The sequence below is a fragment of the Ranitomeya variabilis genome, chromosome 3 (genome assembly GCF_051348905.1).
Source record: "Ranitomeya variabilis isolate aRanVar5 chromosome 3, aRanVar5.hap1, whole genome shotgun sequence".
Lineage (NCBI taxonomy): Eukaryota > Metazoa > Chordata > Amphibia > Anura > Dendrobatidae > Ranitomeya > Ranitomeya variabilis.
In genome coordinates, this window is record NC_135234.1 from 111,977,568 (window position 1) to 111,995,094 (window position 17,527).

A 17,527-nucleotide genomic window follows, 5' to 3' on the forward strand; every position below is an offset into this window, starting at 1 on the left:
GTAAAATAAAGGGTTAAATGGCGGAAAAAATTGGCGTGGGCTCCCGCGCAATTTTCTCCGCCAGAATGGTAAAGCCAGTGACTGAGGGCAGATATTAATAGCCTAGAGAGGGTCCATGGTTATTGGCCCCCCCTGGCTACAAACATCTGCCCCCAGCCACCCCAGAAAAGGCACATCTGGAAGATGCGCCTATTCTGGCACTTGGCCACTCTCTTCCCACTCCCTGTAGCGGTGGGATATGGGGTAATGAAGGGTTAATGCCACCTTGCTATTGGAAGGTGACATTAAGCCAGATTAATAATGGAGAGGCGTCAATTATGACACCTATCCATTATTAATCCAATTGTTGGAAAGGGTTAAAAAACACACACACACATGATTTAAAAGTATTTTAATGAAATAAACACAGCGGTTGTTGTAATAATTTATTGTTCTCGCAATCCATTTGCAAACCCTCGCTTGGAAAAATAATAAACGCACAAGATACATACCTTCTGGTGAACCGTCTCGTCCCACGAAGTAATCCATCTGAAGGGGTTAATGTTGTGAAATTGGATTTTGGGCTCCCCCGGTGGCCACTGGTGGAATTGAACTGGTGTGCATCATCCCCTCTGTTCACCTGTTTCCATCAGGATGTGGGAGTCGCTATTTAACCTTGCTCCTCTGTCACTTCCATGCCGGTCAACATTGTAATCAGAAGCCTTTCTGTGCATGTTCCTGCTGCTAGACAACTCCCAGCTAAGTTGGACTTTAGTCCTCGTTTGTTTTTGCATTTTGTTCCAGTTCACAGCTGTAGTTTCGTTTCTGTGTCTGGAAAGCTCTTGTGATCTGAAATTGCCACTCTGATGTTATGAGTTAATACTAGAGTCTTAAAGTAATTTCAGGATGGTATTTTGATAGTGTTTTCAGCTGACCATGAAAGTGCCCTTTCTGTCTTCCTGCTATCTAGTAAGCGGACCTCAATTTTGCTAAACCTATTTTCATACTACGTTTGTCATTTCATCTAAAATCACCGCCAATATATGTGGGGGCCTCTGTCTGCCTATCGGGGAAATTTCTCTAGAGGTGAGCCAGGACTATATTTTCCTCTGCCAGGATTAGTTAGTCCTCCGGCCGGCGCTGGGCGTCTAGGGATAAAAAACGTAGGCAACGCTACCCGGCTACTGTTAGTTGTGCGGCAGGTTTAGTTCATGGTCAGTTTAGTTTCCATCCTTCCAAGAGCTAGTACTTATGTTTGCTGGGCTATGTTCTCTTGCCATTGAGAACCATAACAGTTTGACCGGCCAAAAAAGGGTTAAATTAATTGACAGAGAAAGGAGAGAAAAGAGAAGTCTGCTGAAGATTTTTTTTTTTTTCCCTTCCCTTCAGTTCTGAGTGTGCTTGTAATTGAATCTCTTGCAAGTCTGCCTATATTGCAGCCTTTCTCTCTCTCTCTCTCCTTCTAATCCTGGAATGGCTCTGTGTTCACCTGTTTAAAATGGATATTCAGAGTTTAGCTGCAGGTTTGAATAATCTCACCACGAAAGTTCAAAATTTACAAGATTTTGTTGTTCATGTTCCTATATCTGAACCTAGAATTCCTTTGCCTGAATTTTTCTCGGGGAATAGATCTTGCTTTCAAAATTTCAAAAATAATTGCAAGTTGTTTTTGTCCCTGAAATCTCGCTCTGCTGGAGATCCTGCTCAGCAGGTCAGGATTGTGATTTCCTTGCTCCGGGGCGACCCTCAGGATTGGGCTTTTGCATTGGCTCCAGGGGATCCTGCGTTGCTCAATGTGGATGCGTTTTTTCTGGCCTTGGGGTTGCTTTATGAGGAACCTCAGTTAGAGCTTCAGGCGGAAAAGGCCTTGATGTCCCTATCTCAGGGGCAAGACGAAGCTGAAATATACTGCCAGAAATTCCGTAAATGGGCTGTGCTTACTCAGTGGAATGAGTGCGCCCTGGCGGCGAATTTCAGAGAGGGTCTCTCTGATGCCATTAAGGATGTTATGGTGGGGTTCCCTGTGCCTGCGGGTCTGAATGAGTCCATGACAATGGCTATCCAGATCGATAGGCGTCTGCGGGAGCGCAAACCTGTGCACCATTTGGCGGTGTCTACTGAGAAGACGCCAGAGAATATGCAATGTGATAGAATTCTGTCCAGAAGTGAACGGCAGAATTTAAGACGAAAAAATGGGTTGTGCTTCTATTGCGGTGATTCAACTCATGTTATATCAGCATGCTCTAAGCGTACTAAGAAGCTTGATAAGTCTGTTTCAATTGGCACTTTACAGTCTAAGTTTATTCTATCTGTGACCCTGATTTGTTCTTTATCATCTATTACCGCGGATGCCTATGTCGACTCTGGCGCCGCTTTGAGTCTTATGGATTGGTCCTTTGCCAAACGCTGTGGGTATGATTTGGAGCCTCTTGAAACTCCTATACCCCTGAAGGGGATTGACTCCACCCCATTGGCTAGTAATAAACCACAATACTGGACACAAGTAACTATGCGGATTAATCCGGATCATCAGGAGATTATTCGCTTTCTTGTGCTGTATAACCTACATGATGTGTTGGTGCTTGGATTGCCATGGCTGCAATCTCATAACCCAGTCCTTGACTGGAAAGCTATGTCTGTGTTAAGCTGGGGATGTAAGGGGACGCATGGGGACGTACCTGTGGTTTCCATTTCATCATCTATTCCCTCTGAGATTCCTGAATTCTTGACTGAATATCGTGACGTTTTTGAAGAACCTAAGCTTGGTTCATTACCTCCGCACCGGGAGTGCGATTGTGCCATAGATTTGATTCCGGGTAGTAAATACCCTAAGGGTCGTTTATTTAATCTGTCTGTGCCTGAACATGCTGCTATGCGAGAATATATAAAGGAGTCCTTGGAAAAGGGACATATTCGTCCTTCGTCATCTCCCTTAGGAGCCGGTTTTTTCTTTGTGGCTAAGAAAGATGGCTCTTTGAGACCGTGTATTGATTATCGGCTTTTGAATAAAATCACGGTTAAATATCAATATCCGTTGCCACTGCTGACTGATTTGTTTGCTCGCATAAAGGGGGCCAAGTGGTTCTCTAAGATAGATCTCCGTGGGGCGTATAATTTGGTGCGAATTAAGCAGGGGGATGAGTGGAAGACCGCATTTAATACGCCCGAGGGCCACTTTGAGTATTTGGTGATGCCTTTTGGTCTTTCAAATGCCCCTTCAGTCTTTCAGTCCTTTATGCATGACATTTTCCGTGATTATTTGGATAAATTTATGATTGTGTATCTGGATGATATTTTGATTTTTTCGGATGACTGGGACTCTCATGTCCAGCAGGTCAGGAGGGTTTTTCAGGTTTTGCGGTCTAATTCCTTGTGTGTGAAGGGTTCTAAGTGCGTTTTTGGGGTTCAAAAGATTTCCTTTTTGGGATATATTTTTTCCCCCTCTTCCATCGAGATGGATCCTGTCAAGGTTCAGGCTATTTGTGATTGGACGCAACCCTCTTCTCTTAAAAGTCTTCAGAAATTTTTGGGCTTTGCTAACTTTTATCGTCGATTTATTGCTGGTTTTTCTGATGTTGTTAAACCATTGACTGATTTGACTAAGAAGGGTGCTGATGTTGCTGATTGGTCCCCTGCTGCTGTGGAGGCCTTTCGGGAGCTTAAGCGCCGCTTTTCTTCCGCCCCTGTGTTGCGTCAGCCTGATGTTGCTCTTCCTTTTCAGGTTGAGGTCGACGCTTCTGAAATCGGAGCTGGGGCAGTTTTGTCGCAGAGAAGTTCCGATTGTTCCGTGATGAGACCTTGTGCCTTTTTCTCGCGTAAATTTTCGCCCGCCGAGCGGAATTATGATGTTGGGAATCGGGAGCTTTTGGCCATGAAGTGGGCTTTTGAGGAGTGGCGTCATTGGCTTGAGGGGGCTAGACATCAGGTGGTGGTATTGACTGACCACAAAAATCTAATTTATCTTGAGTCCGCCAGACGCCTGAATCCTAGACAGGCGCGCTGGTCGTTGTTTTTCTCTCGGTTTAATTTTGTGGTGTCCTACCTGCCGGGTTCTAAGAATGTTAAGGCGGATGCCCTTTCTAGGAGTTTTGAGCCTGACTCCCCTGGTAACTCTGAACCTACAGGTATCCTTAAGGATGGAGTGATATTGTCTGCCGTTTCTCCAGACCTGCGGCGGGCCTTGCAGGAGTTTCAGGTGGATAGACCTGATCGTTGCCCACCTGGTAGACTGTTTGTTCCTGATGATTGGACCAGTAAAGTCATTTCTGAGGTTCATTCTTCTGCGTTGACAGGTCATCCTGGAATCTTTGGTACCAGGGATTTGGTGGCAAGGTCCTTCTGGTGGCCTTCCCTGTCTCGAGATGTGCGAGGCTTTGTGCAGTCTTGTGATGTTTGTGCTCGGGCCAAGCCTTGTTGTTCTCGGGCTAGTGGATTGTTGTTGCCCTTGCCTATCCCGAAGAGGCCCTGGACGCACATCTCGATGGATTTTATTTCGGATCTTCCTGTTTCTCAGAAGATGTCTGTCATCTGGGTGGTGTGTGACCGTTTCTCTAAGATGGTCCATTTGGTTCCCCTGCCTAAGTTGCCTTCTTCTTCCGAGTTGGTTCCTCTGTTTTTTCAAAATGTGGTCCGTTTGCATGGTATTCCGGAGAATATCGTTTCTGACAGAGGAACCCAATTCGTGTCTAGATTTTGGCGAGCATTCTGTGCTAGGATGGGCATAGATTTGTCTTTCTCGTCTGCTTTCCATCCTCAGACTAATGGCCAGACCGAGCGGACGAATCAGACCTTGGAGACATATTTGAGGTGTTTTGTGTCTGCAGATCAGGATGATTGGGTTGCTTTTTTGCCTTTAGCGGAGTTTGCCCTCAATAATCGGGCCAGCTCTGCCACCTTGGTGTCTCCTTTTTTCTGTAATTCGGGGTTTCATCCTCGATTTTCTTCTGGTCAGGTGGAATCTTCGGATTGTCCTGGAGTGGATGCTGTGGTGGAGAGGTTGCATCAGATTTGGGGGCAGGTAGTGGACAATTTGAAGTTGTCCCAGGAGAAGACTCAGCTTTTTGCCAACCGCCGGCGTCGGGTTGGTCCTCGGCTTTGTGTTGGGGACTTGGTGTGGTTGTCTTCTCGTTTTGTCCCTATGAGGGTTTCTTCTCCTAAGTTTAAGCCTCGGTTCATCGGCCCGTACAAGATATTGGAGATTCTTAACCCTGTGTCCTTCCGTTTGGACCTCCCTGCATCTTTTTCTATTCATAATGTTTTTCATCGGTCATTGTTGCGCAGGTATGAGGTACCGGTTGTGCCTTCCGTTGAGCCTCCTGCTCCGGTGTTGGTTGAGGGCGAGTTGGAGTACGTTGTGGAAAAAATCTTGGACTCCCGTGTTTCCAGACGGAAACTCCAGTATCTGGTCAAATGGAAGGGATACGGTCAGGAGGATAATTCTTGGGTGACTGCCTCTGATGTTCATGCCTCCGATCTGGTCCGTGCCTTTCATAGGGCTCATCCTGATCGCCCTGGTGGTTCTGGTGAGGGTTCGGTGCCCCCTCCTTGAGGGGGGGGTACTGTTGTGAAATTGGATTTTGGGCTCCCCCGGTGGCCACTGGTGGAATTGAACTGGTGTGCATCATCCCCTCTGTTCACCTGTTTCCATCAGGATGTGGGAGTCGCTATTTAACCTTGCTCCTCTGTCACTTCCATGCCGGTCAACATTGTAATCAGAAGCCTTTCTGTGCATGTTCCTGCTGCTAGACAACTCCCAGCTAAGTTGGACTTTAGTCCTCGTTTGTTTTTGCATTTTGTTCCAGTTCACAGCTGTAGTTTCGTTTCTGTGTCTGGAAAGCTCTTGTGATCTGAAATTGCCACTCTGATGTTATGAGTTAATACTAGAGTCTTAAAGTAATTTCAGGATGGTATTTTGATAGTGTTTTCAGCTGACCATGAAAGTGCCCTTTCTGTCTTCCTGCTATCTAGTAAGCGGACCTCAATTTTGCTAAACCTATTTTCATACTACGTTTGTCATTTCATCTAAAATCACCGCCAATATATGTGGGGGCCTCTGTCTGCCTATCGGGGAAATTTCTCTAGAGGTGAGCCAGGACTATATTTTCCTCTGCCAGGATTAGTTAGTCCTCCGGCCGGCGCTGGGCGTCTAGGGATAAAAAACGTAGGCAACGCTACCCGGCTACTGTTAGTTGTGCGGCAGGTTTAGTTCATGGTCAGTTTAGTTTCCATCCTTCCAAGAGCTAGTACTTATGTTTGCTGGGCTATGTTCTCTTGCCATTGAGAACCATAACAGGTTAACTAATATTACAGGCAGGAGCCCTGCTAAATGCAGCGGTGCTCGTGCTTGTAATTCCCCGGCGAATGAATGAAATGTAGGTCATTGACCTACATTTCCTTCAGTCGCGGTGATGCGCCCCCTGGTGGATGTCCTCATATGACCTGGAGCGTGGGAAAAAGTTCCCAGGCTGCAGTTCATGAGAACATCCAGCAGGGGCGCATCACCGCGACTGAATGTAAGTATAGATCACTGCGTTCCTTTCAGCACCCGGGGATTACAGACACGAGCGAGTGGTTTATCGCAGCTCGTGCCTGTAATATTAGTTAACCCCTTCAGATGGATTACTTCGTGGGACGAGACGGTTCACCAGAAGGTATGTATCTTGTGCGTTTATTATTTTTCCAAGCGAGGGTTTGCAAATGGATTGCGAGAACAATAAATTATTACAACAACCGGTGTGTTTATTTCATTAAAATACTTTTAAATCATGTGTGTGTGTGTTTTTTAACCCTTTCCAACAATTGGATTAATAATGGATAGGTGTCATAGTTGACGCCTCTCCATTATTAATCTGGCTTAATGTCACCTTACAATAGCAAGGTGACATTAACCCTTCATTACCCCATATCCCACCGCTACAGGGAGTGGGAAGAGAGTGGCCAAGTGCCAGAATAGGCGCTTCTTACAGATGTGCCTTTTCTGGGGTGGCTGGGGGCAGATGTTTGTAGCCAGGGGGGGGCCAATAACCATGGACCCTCTCTAGGCTATTAATATCTGCCCTCAGTCACTGGCTTTACCATTCTGGCGGAGAAAATTGCGCGGGAGCCCACGCCAATTTTTTCCGCCATTTAACCCTTTATTTTACAAGCTACAGCGCTGAAATTTTGCACATACACACTACTAACATTAGTAGTGTGGAATGTGCAAAAAAAAGGGATATGAGATGGTTTACTGTATGTAAACCATGTCTCATATCCTGTCGGGTTTGTGCAGGAGAAATGAAAAGCCGGTAATTGAATTACCGGCTGTTCACAGATATCGCGCTGAATGAAATCTAAATACAGAATATATATATGTGTGTCTCAATGACATATATATATATATATATATATATATATATATATATATATATACTGTATATATGTTTTCCCGAACATTTGAGCACATAAATCCATTAGATGTCGGTTTTGCAAGCCTGCGCGAAAATCTTGCAGTACGGATGCCATACGGATTACATACGGAGGATGCCATGCGCAAAATACGCTGACACACCCTGACTACGGATCAATATTTTGGGAACATTTCTCCGTATTACGGCCGTAGTACGGACGTATAATACGTGGCGTATTGTCTTACGCCAAGTGTGAGGCCGGCCTCATGGTGTAGATATTTCTGGAACCACATTATTTTAGCTCTTTTCTTTTCATTTTCCACCTGAAAAGATTTCAGTTTATTTTTCAATTGAATTGCACAGATTATGTGACATTAAAGTTAGAAAAGGTTCTGAAATCACTCCTCTTGCTATGATTTTTTACATGATAAAAACCTGTTATTTTTACAAAGGTGTGTAGACTTTATATACGGTATCTGCTGTATGATGTTTTGATTGCTTGTTATTGCGTTTTGTACAATTGCAATGCAATTTTTCATTTCATTTTTCATTCTTATTCAAAATTTGATTCATTATTTTGAAGTTTGTGAATTTGGCGATACCACATATGTCTATTTTTTTTAATAGATGAAATTGAGGTTGTTTAAAAAAAAAAAAATTATATATATTTTCTAAATTATTAATTTTTTTACTGTATTTTTTAGTCCTCTTATGGGACCCGTCTGATCGCTTCTATTATATGCTGCAATATCACAGTATTGCAGCATATAGTAAAAATTACTTTCTCCTATGAATGCCAGAAATAGACTGGTCTTCACAAGAATACCGTCTTGTCAAACACGGGGGCCTTTAGCAGGCCCCCAGCTGCCTTGACAACCCAACGGCGCACAGAGTTCGCATTGCAGGGAGGCTAATGGGTGTGTAGAACAGAACGACTTCCGATTGTTTGCACACTTTAAATGCTGTTGTCTAGGATTGAGGGTGGCATTTAAGGGGTTACCTGCGCGGCCAGAACTCAGCTCCGCTTGCTGCTGTTAGAGGCAGATGCTGGCTATGTAACATAGCCAGCATCTGCCAACAGTGATGCAAGGGTCATTTAAAAAAAACATGCTTGTTTGGTCAGTATATAAAGTGGAGCTTGAAAGCTTGATGACCCTTCAAAATTTTCCATTTTCCATATTACTGCAAAATGTTACCTAAAACTACATCAGATTTTTAATTCCTAAAAGTAGCTAGAAAGCCAAATCAAACAAATGAGTCAAAAATATGAGACTTAATTTTTTAAATGAGAAAAATGATCATATCTGTGAGTAGCAAAAGTAGGCAAACCTTTGCTTTCAGTATTTGGTGTGACCCCTTGTGCAGCAATAACTGCATCTAAATGTTTTCCATAATTGCTGATTAGTCCTGCACTTTGGCTTGGAGGAGTTTTAGGCCATTCTTCCCTGTAAAACAGCTTCAACTGCCATATTGTTGGGTTTCCTCCCATGAACTGCAGGCTTCAGGTCCTTTCTCACCATTTTTTTAGGATTAGGTCAGGTGCAGACAACAGTATGTTTGGTCCGAGTGCAATCCAACAAAACATCAGATCACACTCGGACCAATGTTATTCTATGGGGCCATGAACATGTCCAGATTTTTCCTTGGACAGAATCTGTCTGAGGAAAAAAATCGTAGAATGCCTGAGTTCTATCCGATATTCGGTTTGCACTCAGTCATGCAAGCTAATAATTCAGGGGAAAACCTTGGACTTCACTCGGATGTCATATGAGTGCAGTCCGATTTCCACAGACTGAGAGAATGGAGAAGATGGAGAAACTTATTTCTCCATCTTCACCTCATACGAACAAATTGGATCACACTATGCTCACACTCAGATCGAAGTGTGATTTGAATAATCTACCCGATTCTCACGGATGAGTGATTTTTGTTGGTCAGCCACTCCTGGAGAGGGTTATGGTCTTAAATTTTCTCCTTTTGTACATAATTTGTCAGACCATCTAAAATCCAATCTAGTTTGATATGACCATGATGGTACTGACCTGGAGAATTAGGTTTCTGGATCATTTTTATTATAGAATTAATGCTGTAAAAAAAAAAAACAAACACCACCCCAGCCCTCTCCCCCCACCCAAAAAAATAAAGATAGGCTGAAATTGCATTTTCTGACCATTCAACTTAATTTGAATTTATTTCTTGTTTTTCAGTATATTGTAAAGTGAAATAAATTGTGTTATTCAAAATTATAATTTAATCAAAAGAGGACAGGCAGTCATAAAGTCCGAAAATTACATGCTTTATTATATCAAAACCATAAAATACACAGACAAGCAATGCATGACTGGGCTAACAAGATGACAATAGGGGGTCACCTACAACATGCAAAAAGAAGCCCAAAGGCAGGGTGTCACCTGACAAGTAATACTATTACTGGCATATGGGGAACGGCTCAGAGTACACACCGCTATAGTGTAATGATATCCCTTGTAGCTGGGAGATGCTGAATCCGCAGCGCTGAGTACTCAGTATAAACATTAAATACCAAAGTTAAAAGTAAGCCAGATACATTACCCAAATGCCGATGGTCTGTAGCGCAGGGACACCCATACACCCCCAGCTACAAGGGATATCATTACACTATAGCGGTGTGTACTCTGAGCCGTTCCCCATATGCCAGTAATAGTATTACTTGTCAGGTGACACCCTGCCTTTGGGCTTCTTTTTGCATGTTGTAGGTGACCCCCTATTGTCATCTTGTTAGCCCAGTCATGCATTGCTTGTCTGTGTATTTTATGGTTTTGATATAATAAAGCATGTAATTTTCGGACTTTATGACTGCCTGTCCTCTTTTGATTTGGTTTGTATAGATTGCAGTTGTCCATATGTCCATGCATAGGTGGTGCTGGGGTGGATGATGTTGGACAGGTGTGTGTGTATATATACACACACTTTTAATATATTATCATGGTTGTCCCCACCATCTAACATGCCTATCAGAATTTTTCTTCTAAAATTATAATTTGACAAAGAGGGGGGCGGTGAATGCAAAGATAAAATTGAAAACTCGCTGTGGGTGCAAGGGGTTAAAAAGTTCTCCACTACTTGGATGACTGCTTCATAAATGTAGCACTACCCCATGTAAAAAAACAGCTTATTCTGAACTCCTGGATCGTCATTGTTCCAGCGATATCGGTGATGTGTCATCTCTGGGCTGCCCCATGACATTGTCATTTCACATGAGCGCTGCATCTAGTGAGTGACTACTGATGGGTTGTAGCACTCACAATTGCTTATATGACGAGGGACGTGTGTGATCATCGTACTCCATTAGTGGCGTCTGCATACTATGTCCTATGAGGAACGGTTAGAGGATTTGGGAATGTTTAGCTTCCAAAAGAGAAGACTGATAGGACTCTTAATAGCTGTCTACAAATATCTGAAGGGATGTCACAGTGTAGAGGAATCATCCTTATTCTCATTTGCAAAAAGAGATAATAGAGGCAATGAAATGAAACTGAATGGGAGGAGACACAGATTAGGTATTAGAAAAAACTTTTTAAGTATATGTGCACACGCTGCGTTCTGCTGTACGGATTTTTCCGCACTGATTTTGATAAATCCGCAGGGTAAAAACACTGCGTTTTTGCCACGGTTTTACCGCAGATTTTTGTGCGGATTCTGCTGCGGTTTTACACCTGCGGTATTTTAATATGGAGCAGGTGTCAAACCGCTGCGGATTCCGCACAAAGAGTTGACATGCTGCGGAAAAAAAACCGCAGCGTTTCCGCACGTTTTTTTCCGCAGCATGTGCACAGCGGTTTTTGTTTTCCATAGGTTAACATTGTACTGTACATCGCATGGAAAACTGCTGTGGACCCGCAGCGTCAAAAATGCTGCGGATCCACAGCAAAAATCGCAACGTGTGCACATACCCTGACAGTTAGGCCGGCGTCACACTGGTGAGTTTTACGGACGTAAGGCCGGCGTCACACTGGTGAGTTTTACGGACATAAGAGCGCAGAAAATACGTCCGTAAAACTCGCAAAATAAACGGCATAATTATTCTCAATGGGGCTGCTCCTATCAGCCGTATATTACGGTTCAGTATTATACGGCTTTCAACGGCCGTACAAAATCGCAGCATGCTGCGTTTGTCAGCGTATTGCGCAAAAAAATCGCCAATGAAAGTCTATGGGGGCGAGAAAAATACGGATTCCACACGGACCAGCAGTGTGACTTGCGAGAAATACGCAGCGGTGTTAGTGAAAAGTCGGTAATTCAATTGCCGGCTTTTCATTTCTCCTGCCTAAACCCGACAGGATATGAGACATGGTTTACATACAGTAAACCATCTCATATCCCCTTTTTTTTTTGCATATTCTGCATATTCCACACTACTAATGTTAGTAGTGTGTATGTGCAAAATTTCAGCGCTGTAGCTGCTAAAATAAAGGGTTAAATGGCGGAAAAAAATTGGCGTGGGCTCCCGCGCAATTTTCTCCGCCAGAGTGGTAAAGCCAGTGACTGACGGCAGATATTAATAGCCTAGAGAGGGTCCACGGTTATTGGCCCCCCCGTGGCTAAAAACATCTGCCCCCAGCCACCCCAGAAAAGGCACATCTGGAAGATGCGCCTATTCTGGCACTTGGCCACTCTCTTCCCACTCCCGTGTAGCGGTGGGACATGGGGTAATGAAGGGTTAATGACACCCTGCTATTGTAAGGTGACATTAAGCCAGATTAATAATGGAGAGGCGTCAATTATGACACCTATCCACTATTAATCCAATTGTATGAAAGGGTTAAAAAACACACACACATGATTTAAAAGTATTTTAATGAAATAAACACAGCGGTTGTTTTAATATTTTATTGCTCTCTCAATCCATTTGCAGACCCTCGCTTGGCAAAACAATAAACCCACAATATACATACCTTCTGGTGAACCGTCACATCCCACGAGGTAATCCATCTGAAGGGGTTAAAATAATTTACAAGCAGGAGCCCTGCAAATGCAGCTGTGCTCGTGCTTGTAATTCCCTGGCGAATGAAGGAAATGTAGGTCATTGACCTACATTTCCTTCAGTTGCGGTGATGCGCCCCTGCTGGATGTTCTCATGAACTGCAGCCTGGGAACTTTTTCCCACACTCCAGGTCATATGAGGCTATTAATATCTGCCCTCAGTCACTGGCTTTACCACTCTGGCGGAGAAAATTGCGCGGGAGCCCACGCCAATTTTTTCTGCCATTTAACCCTTTATTTTAGCAGCTACAGCGCCCAAATTTTGCACATACACACTACTAACATTAGTAGTGTGGAATATGCAAAAAAAAAGGGGATATGAGATGGTTTACTGTATGTAAACCATGTCTCATATCCTGTCGGGTTTGGGAAGGAGAAATGAAAAGCCGGCAATTGAATTACCGGCTTTTCACAGATATCGCGCTGTAGTAAATATAAATACAGACTATATATATATATGTGTCTCAATGACATATATATATATATATATATATATATATATATATATATATATATATATATATATATATATATATATATATATACTGTATATATGTTTTCCCGAACATTTGAGCACATAAATCCATTAGATGTCGGTTTTGCAAGCCTGCGAGAAAATATCGCAGTACGGATGCCATACGGATTACATACGGAGGATGCCATGCGCAAAATACGCTGACACACCCTGCCTACGGATCACTATTTTGGGAACATTTCTCCGTATTACGGCCGTAAAATACGGACCGTATTGTCTTACGCCGAGTGTGACGCCGGCCTTAGGGTGATCAATGAGTGGAACAGGCTGTCACGAGAGGTGGTGAGTTCTCCTTCAATGGAAGTCTTCAACCAGAGGCTGGACGGACATCCGTCTGAGATGGTTTAGTGAATCCTGCCTTGAGCAGGGGGTTGGACACGATGACCCAGGAGGTCCCTTCGAACTCAAACATTCTATGATTCTATGATAGGCTGCAGAGTTCACGTGATAAAACAATGTCTTTTGAGCAGCGGCAGACACAGCCCTGATATCACTGGAATGGTGCAGATCCAGGAGGTGACTGCATGCTGTTTTTATTTTCCATGGGGCACTGTATAATTTTTGAAGGGTCTGTCTAAGTAGAGGACAACCTTTTTAAACACTATTGGAATTAATTAATGAGGCTGACCTGCAATACTGCACACAACCTGTGGGCAGATGTGGTGCTGTTTGTGAAAGAAGGCAGATTTTTTTTTTAATCCTGATCTAAATTTTTTATCTAGATTTCATGCCGTTAGAATGAAACGTGAAGTGCAATTGGATTTTTGAAGATAAATCTACTCTTTCAGTTCAAAGGTTTAAGACTGAAACGTACGCTCAGTTATATATAGTGTGTGATTTACCGAGGCTTCACTAAACCTTTTCATGCATTTAAGTGGTAACCTCCATTTCTTTCCATAATTGGCCACAGCTACTGTTCTTTTCACAGCGAACTTTCCAAATAAAGTCAAGTCATATAAACCATGAAGCCTCATTTCTACTGCATTGCAGTCCTACTGATTACATGTTCTGTGACTGGTTGATATAATAAAATCTATATATGTAGCAGACATGAAGGATTTGTACACCGATGCATTTATTAGGCTAGCTCTTTGCCAGTAATTAGCGTTGTATGCCTTTGTTCTATAGATCATGTTGCAGTTAGTTGTTATTTGATACTCTTTATAACTGCAGTCTGTTGATTGTGGATATGTATGGACGGCGTGTGTCTGTGCGTCTATGGACCTTATAGAATGTAGACAGTGGCTATTGTGTAAAAATAACCCTTATTACTGTCAAATGACAAACAGTAGAGGCAACCAGGCAACAAAATCAACAGAAGATTAATTGTGATACATTCGGATACCACTTCCCAGCTTTGTTTTCTCTTTGGAGGAGAATTGATCGGACCTCTCCTGTCATGTCCCACGACTTGAGAAATCATTTAATGTTTGCATTGTTTGTGTTCCATCCTTTCTTTCTAGGCAGAAGTTTGCCTTTCCCTTTATTTTGTCCCAACTCTCTCACTGTAGTCCTGTGATGTATGTTTGTTCACGCCCTTATTCTCCATTTTGTCATCATCCCCATATCTGTATGCATCCTATTACATGTCCTCTGTTGAATATTCCTTTTTACCTGCTGCTTTCATCATAATACAAGAATTTCAGTTAAAGCAATCCTCTTTTCCTGGAGTCTTCTTACATGAGAACGTGGCTGAGTTAAGCTATCTGATAAATCGGTATGAACGTGAGTACAGGTCAATACGGAAGCGCCCAAAAGAATAGGTCTATCCAGGCACCACTGCGTTCTACATACCCATGAGTCAGAATAGTAAAAAGGAATAGCCTGCCTTCAGAGACAGTAACTCAAGGTCTGTGCTGAACCTCAGTGGAAAAGGACATTTCCCAGATACACAGTAACCCAGTTCCCAGCCAGACCCCAGTGTGCATAGAAGCACACACTGCAGATAAACAGTGAGAAGTATAACCCTCATCATCCACTCTTCCTGCCTGCAAGCAAATCATGTCTGAAGCAAGGAATACAATGTCCCTACCAGACTTACAAACACAGGACAGAGACCCAGATCCCCATCCACCAGCTAGTGAAAGAGGAAAACGTACAGTTAAACCTACATGGAAAGTCATGGAGAATTTAGAGACTGAAAAATGTGTTGTATATAGTGATGTGTCTTCACTGTGGGAGAAAGTGCTGAGTCACATAGACACTGTATCAAGGCCTGCTTCTCATGAGTTACCACTTGAGGGAGCCCTAGAACAATTATGCACAGCATACCAAAGGTATATGGAGAAGACTGACCAATACATTATTCTCCTGAAGAAACTGAATTTGCCAGAGACTTTAAAAGAATTGCAAAGTTTCCAGCAGCTTAATTCTGAAAGGGACTGCACCGTACGTGACATTAAAACCAAGATAGAGGCTAAAATTGCACGGACACCAGATGCATCATCTCGCTCATCCAAATCGTCTAAGCACTCAAAACGCTCATCTAGGTCAAGTTCATCAAAATATTCCACTCTCAGCCAGCAGCTTATAAGGGCACGTGCTAAGGCAGAAACGTCTAAGATACAAGCAGCCTTTGCGCAAAGGAGAGCAGATATGGACGCAGCCACAGCACAAAAGAGAGCAGAAATGGATGCAGCCACAGCACAAAAGAGAGCAGAAATAGAAGCAGCCAGAGCAGAAATGGATGCAGCCACAGCACAAAAGAGAGCAGAAATGGATGCGGATGCAGCACGCAAGGAAGCTCTGGAGAAGGAATGTGAGCACGCAACAGCCATGGCGGAGTTAAGGATCCTGGAGCGAGCTATCAGTGGGAGTCAAAGAGACAGCATCAGTTTGTGTGAAGTGGAGGCGGAGGACCCTATTGAACGCACAAGAGACTACGTGCTAAGCCAAAATGGCGAACCGCAGATCATCACTAACACTTCTGATGGCGTTCATGCTTCTCCAGGACACCAGGATGCCGATCAACTTACAGAACCCTACACTCAAGGTCAGTACAATGCTCCCAAACTTGAACTTCCTTCGTATTCCAGTATGCGCCAAGACCCTGCATCTCATCAAACTCCACAGGCTATTATCTACACGCAACCCAATATACCGGCAGGTCATTATACTCTCGACAACCGCACAGTGCCAGCTCCGCATGTAGCAGAGACTATACCCACCAAACCGGTTGCTGGACTAAATGCATATGCCACTCCATACTTACCCACGTTTCAAGTCCAAGACGTCTCCACTCCTATGTACAACACCGCTCAGCCCACATTCGTGCATCCTAAGTCAGAAAGAACAGACATGTCCGACTTCGCAAGGTACATGATTCGCCGCGAACTTACTAAAACCGGTCTCACAAGGTTTGACGACCAACCTGAAAATTACAGAGGTTGGAAAAATGCCTTTAGAACCGTAACTAGTGACCTCGGCATCACTGCTGCCGAAGAGCTGGACCTGCTAATCAGATGGCTAGGACCACAATCCACCGAGCGTGTCAAGAGACTCAGGTCTGTACATATCAGTAATCCAACGGCTGGTCTCATGGCTGCATGGGAAAGACTAGAGAAAAACTTTGGCAGTCCAGAAGCCATAGAGGACGCACTGTTCAAGCGATTACAGAGTTTTCCAAAGATATCAAGCAAGGACAGTTCAAAGTTCCTAGAGCTCAGTGACTTGCTGTTAGAGCTCCAGCTGGCCAAGGCAGACACCCACCTACCTGGCCTCAGCTACCTGGACACTGCTCGTGGAGTAAATCCCATTATCTCCAAGCTACCGTACAACGTGCAAGAAAGGTGGACTACACTAGGGTCAAAATACAAGAAAGACCATCAAGTGTCATTTCCTCCATTCTCCTACTTCTGTGAGTTTATAAAAGACGTGGCAGAGCGCAAGAACGACCCAAGCTTTTCTTACCAAGAATCCAGTGGCCCAGCTTCACCTCCTTCTAAATACGTCAGCGCACGCTCGAACGACAGAAACCGCAGAGGTCCAGTGTCAGTGAAGAAGACGGATATTCTTCCCTTACCAACACCAGCCCCAGACAAGAGTAACAAAGGTGAAAAGATAGAGAACCCAAATCGTGAATGTCCCATCCACAAGAAGCCACATCCCTTAAAAAAGTGCATCGGCTTCAGGAAGAAACCGCTCCAGGAACGCAAGGAGCTTCTAAAGAGGTTCGGGGTATGCTACAGATGTTGTGCTTCTACTGAACACCTTGCTAAAGACTGTAAAACTACAATTAAGTGCATGGAGTGTGACAGTGAGGACCACGTACAAGCACTCCACCCATTCCGTCCTGACTTTACACTTACTCCTTCCCCCACCACGAGCCATGGCGGGGAGGACGCAGCTCAAACTGCAAGCCATACCACAATATCTTCTTCATGCACAGAAGTCTGCGGAGAAGACCTCTGGGACAAGTCCTGTGCGAAGATTTGCCTGGTGAACGTATATCCCAACGGTCACCCAGAGAAAGCCGTGAAGGTGTACGTCCTTCTGGATGATCAGAGCAACCGATCACTTGCAAGGTCAGAACTCTTTGATATGTTTAACTTAAAGGGAAATGCCTACCCTTACACCTTAGGTACCTGCAGTGGTGTTACAGAGG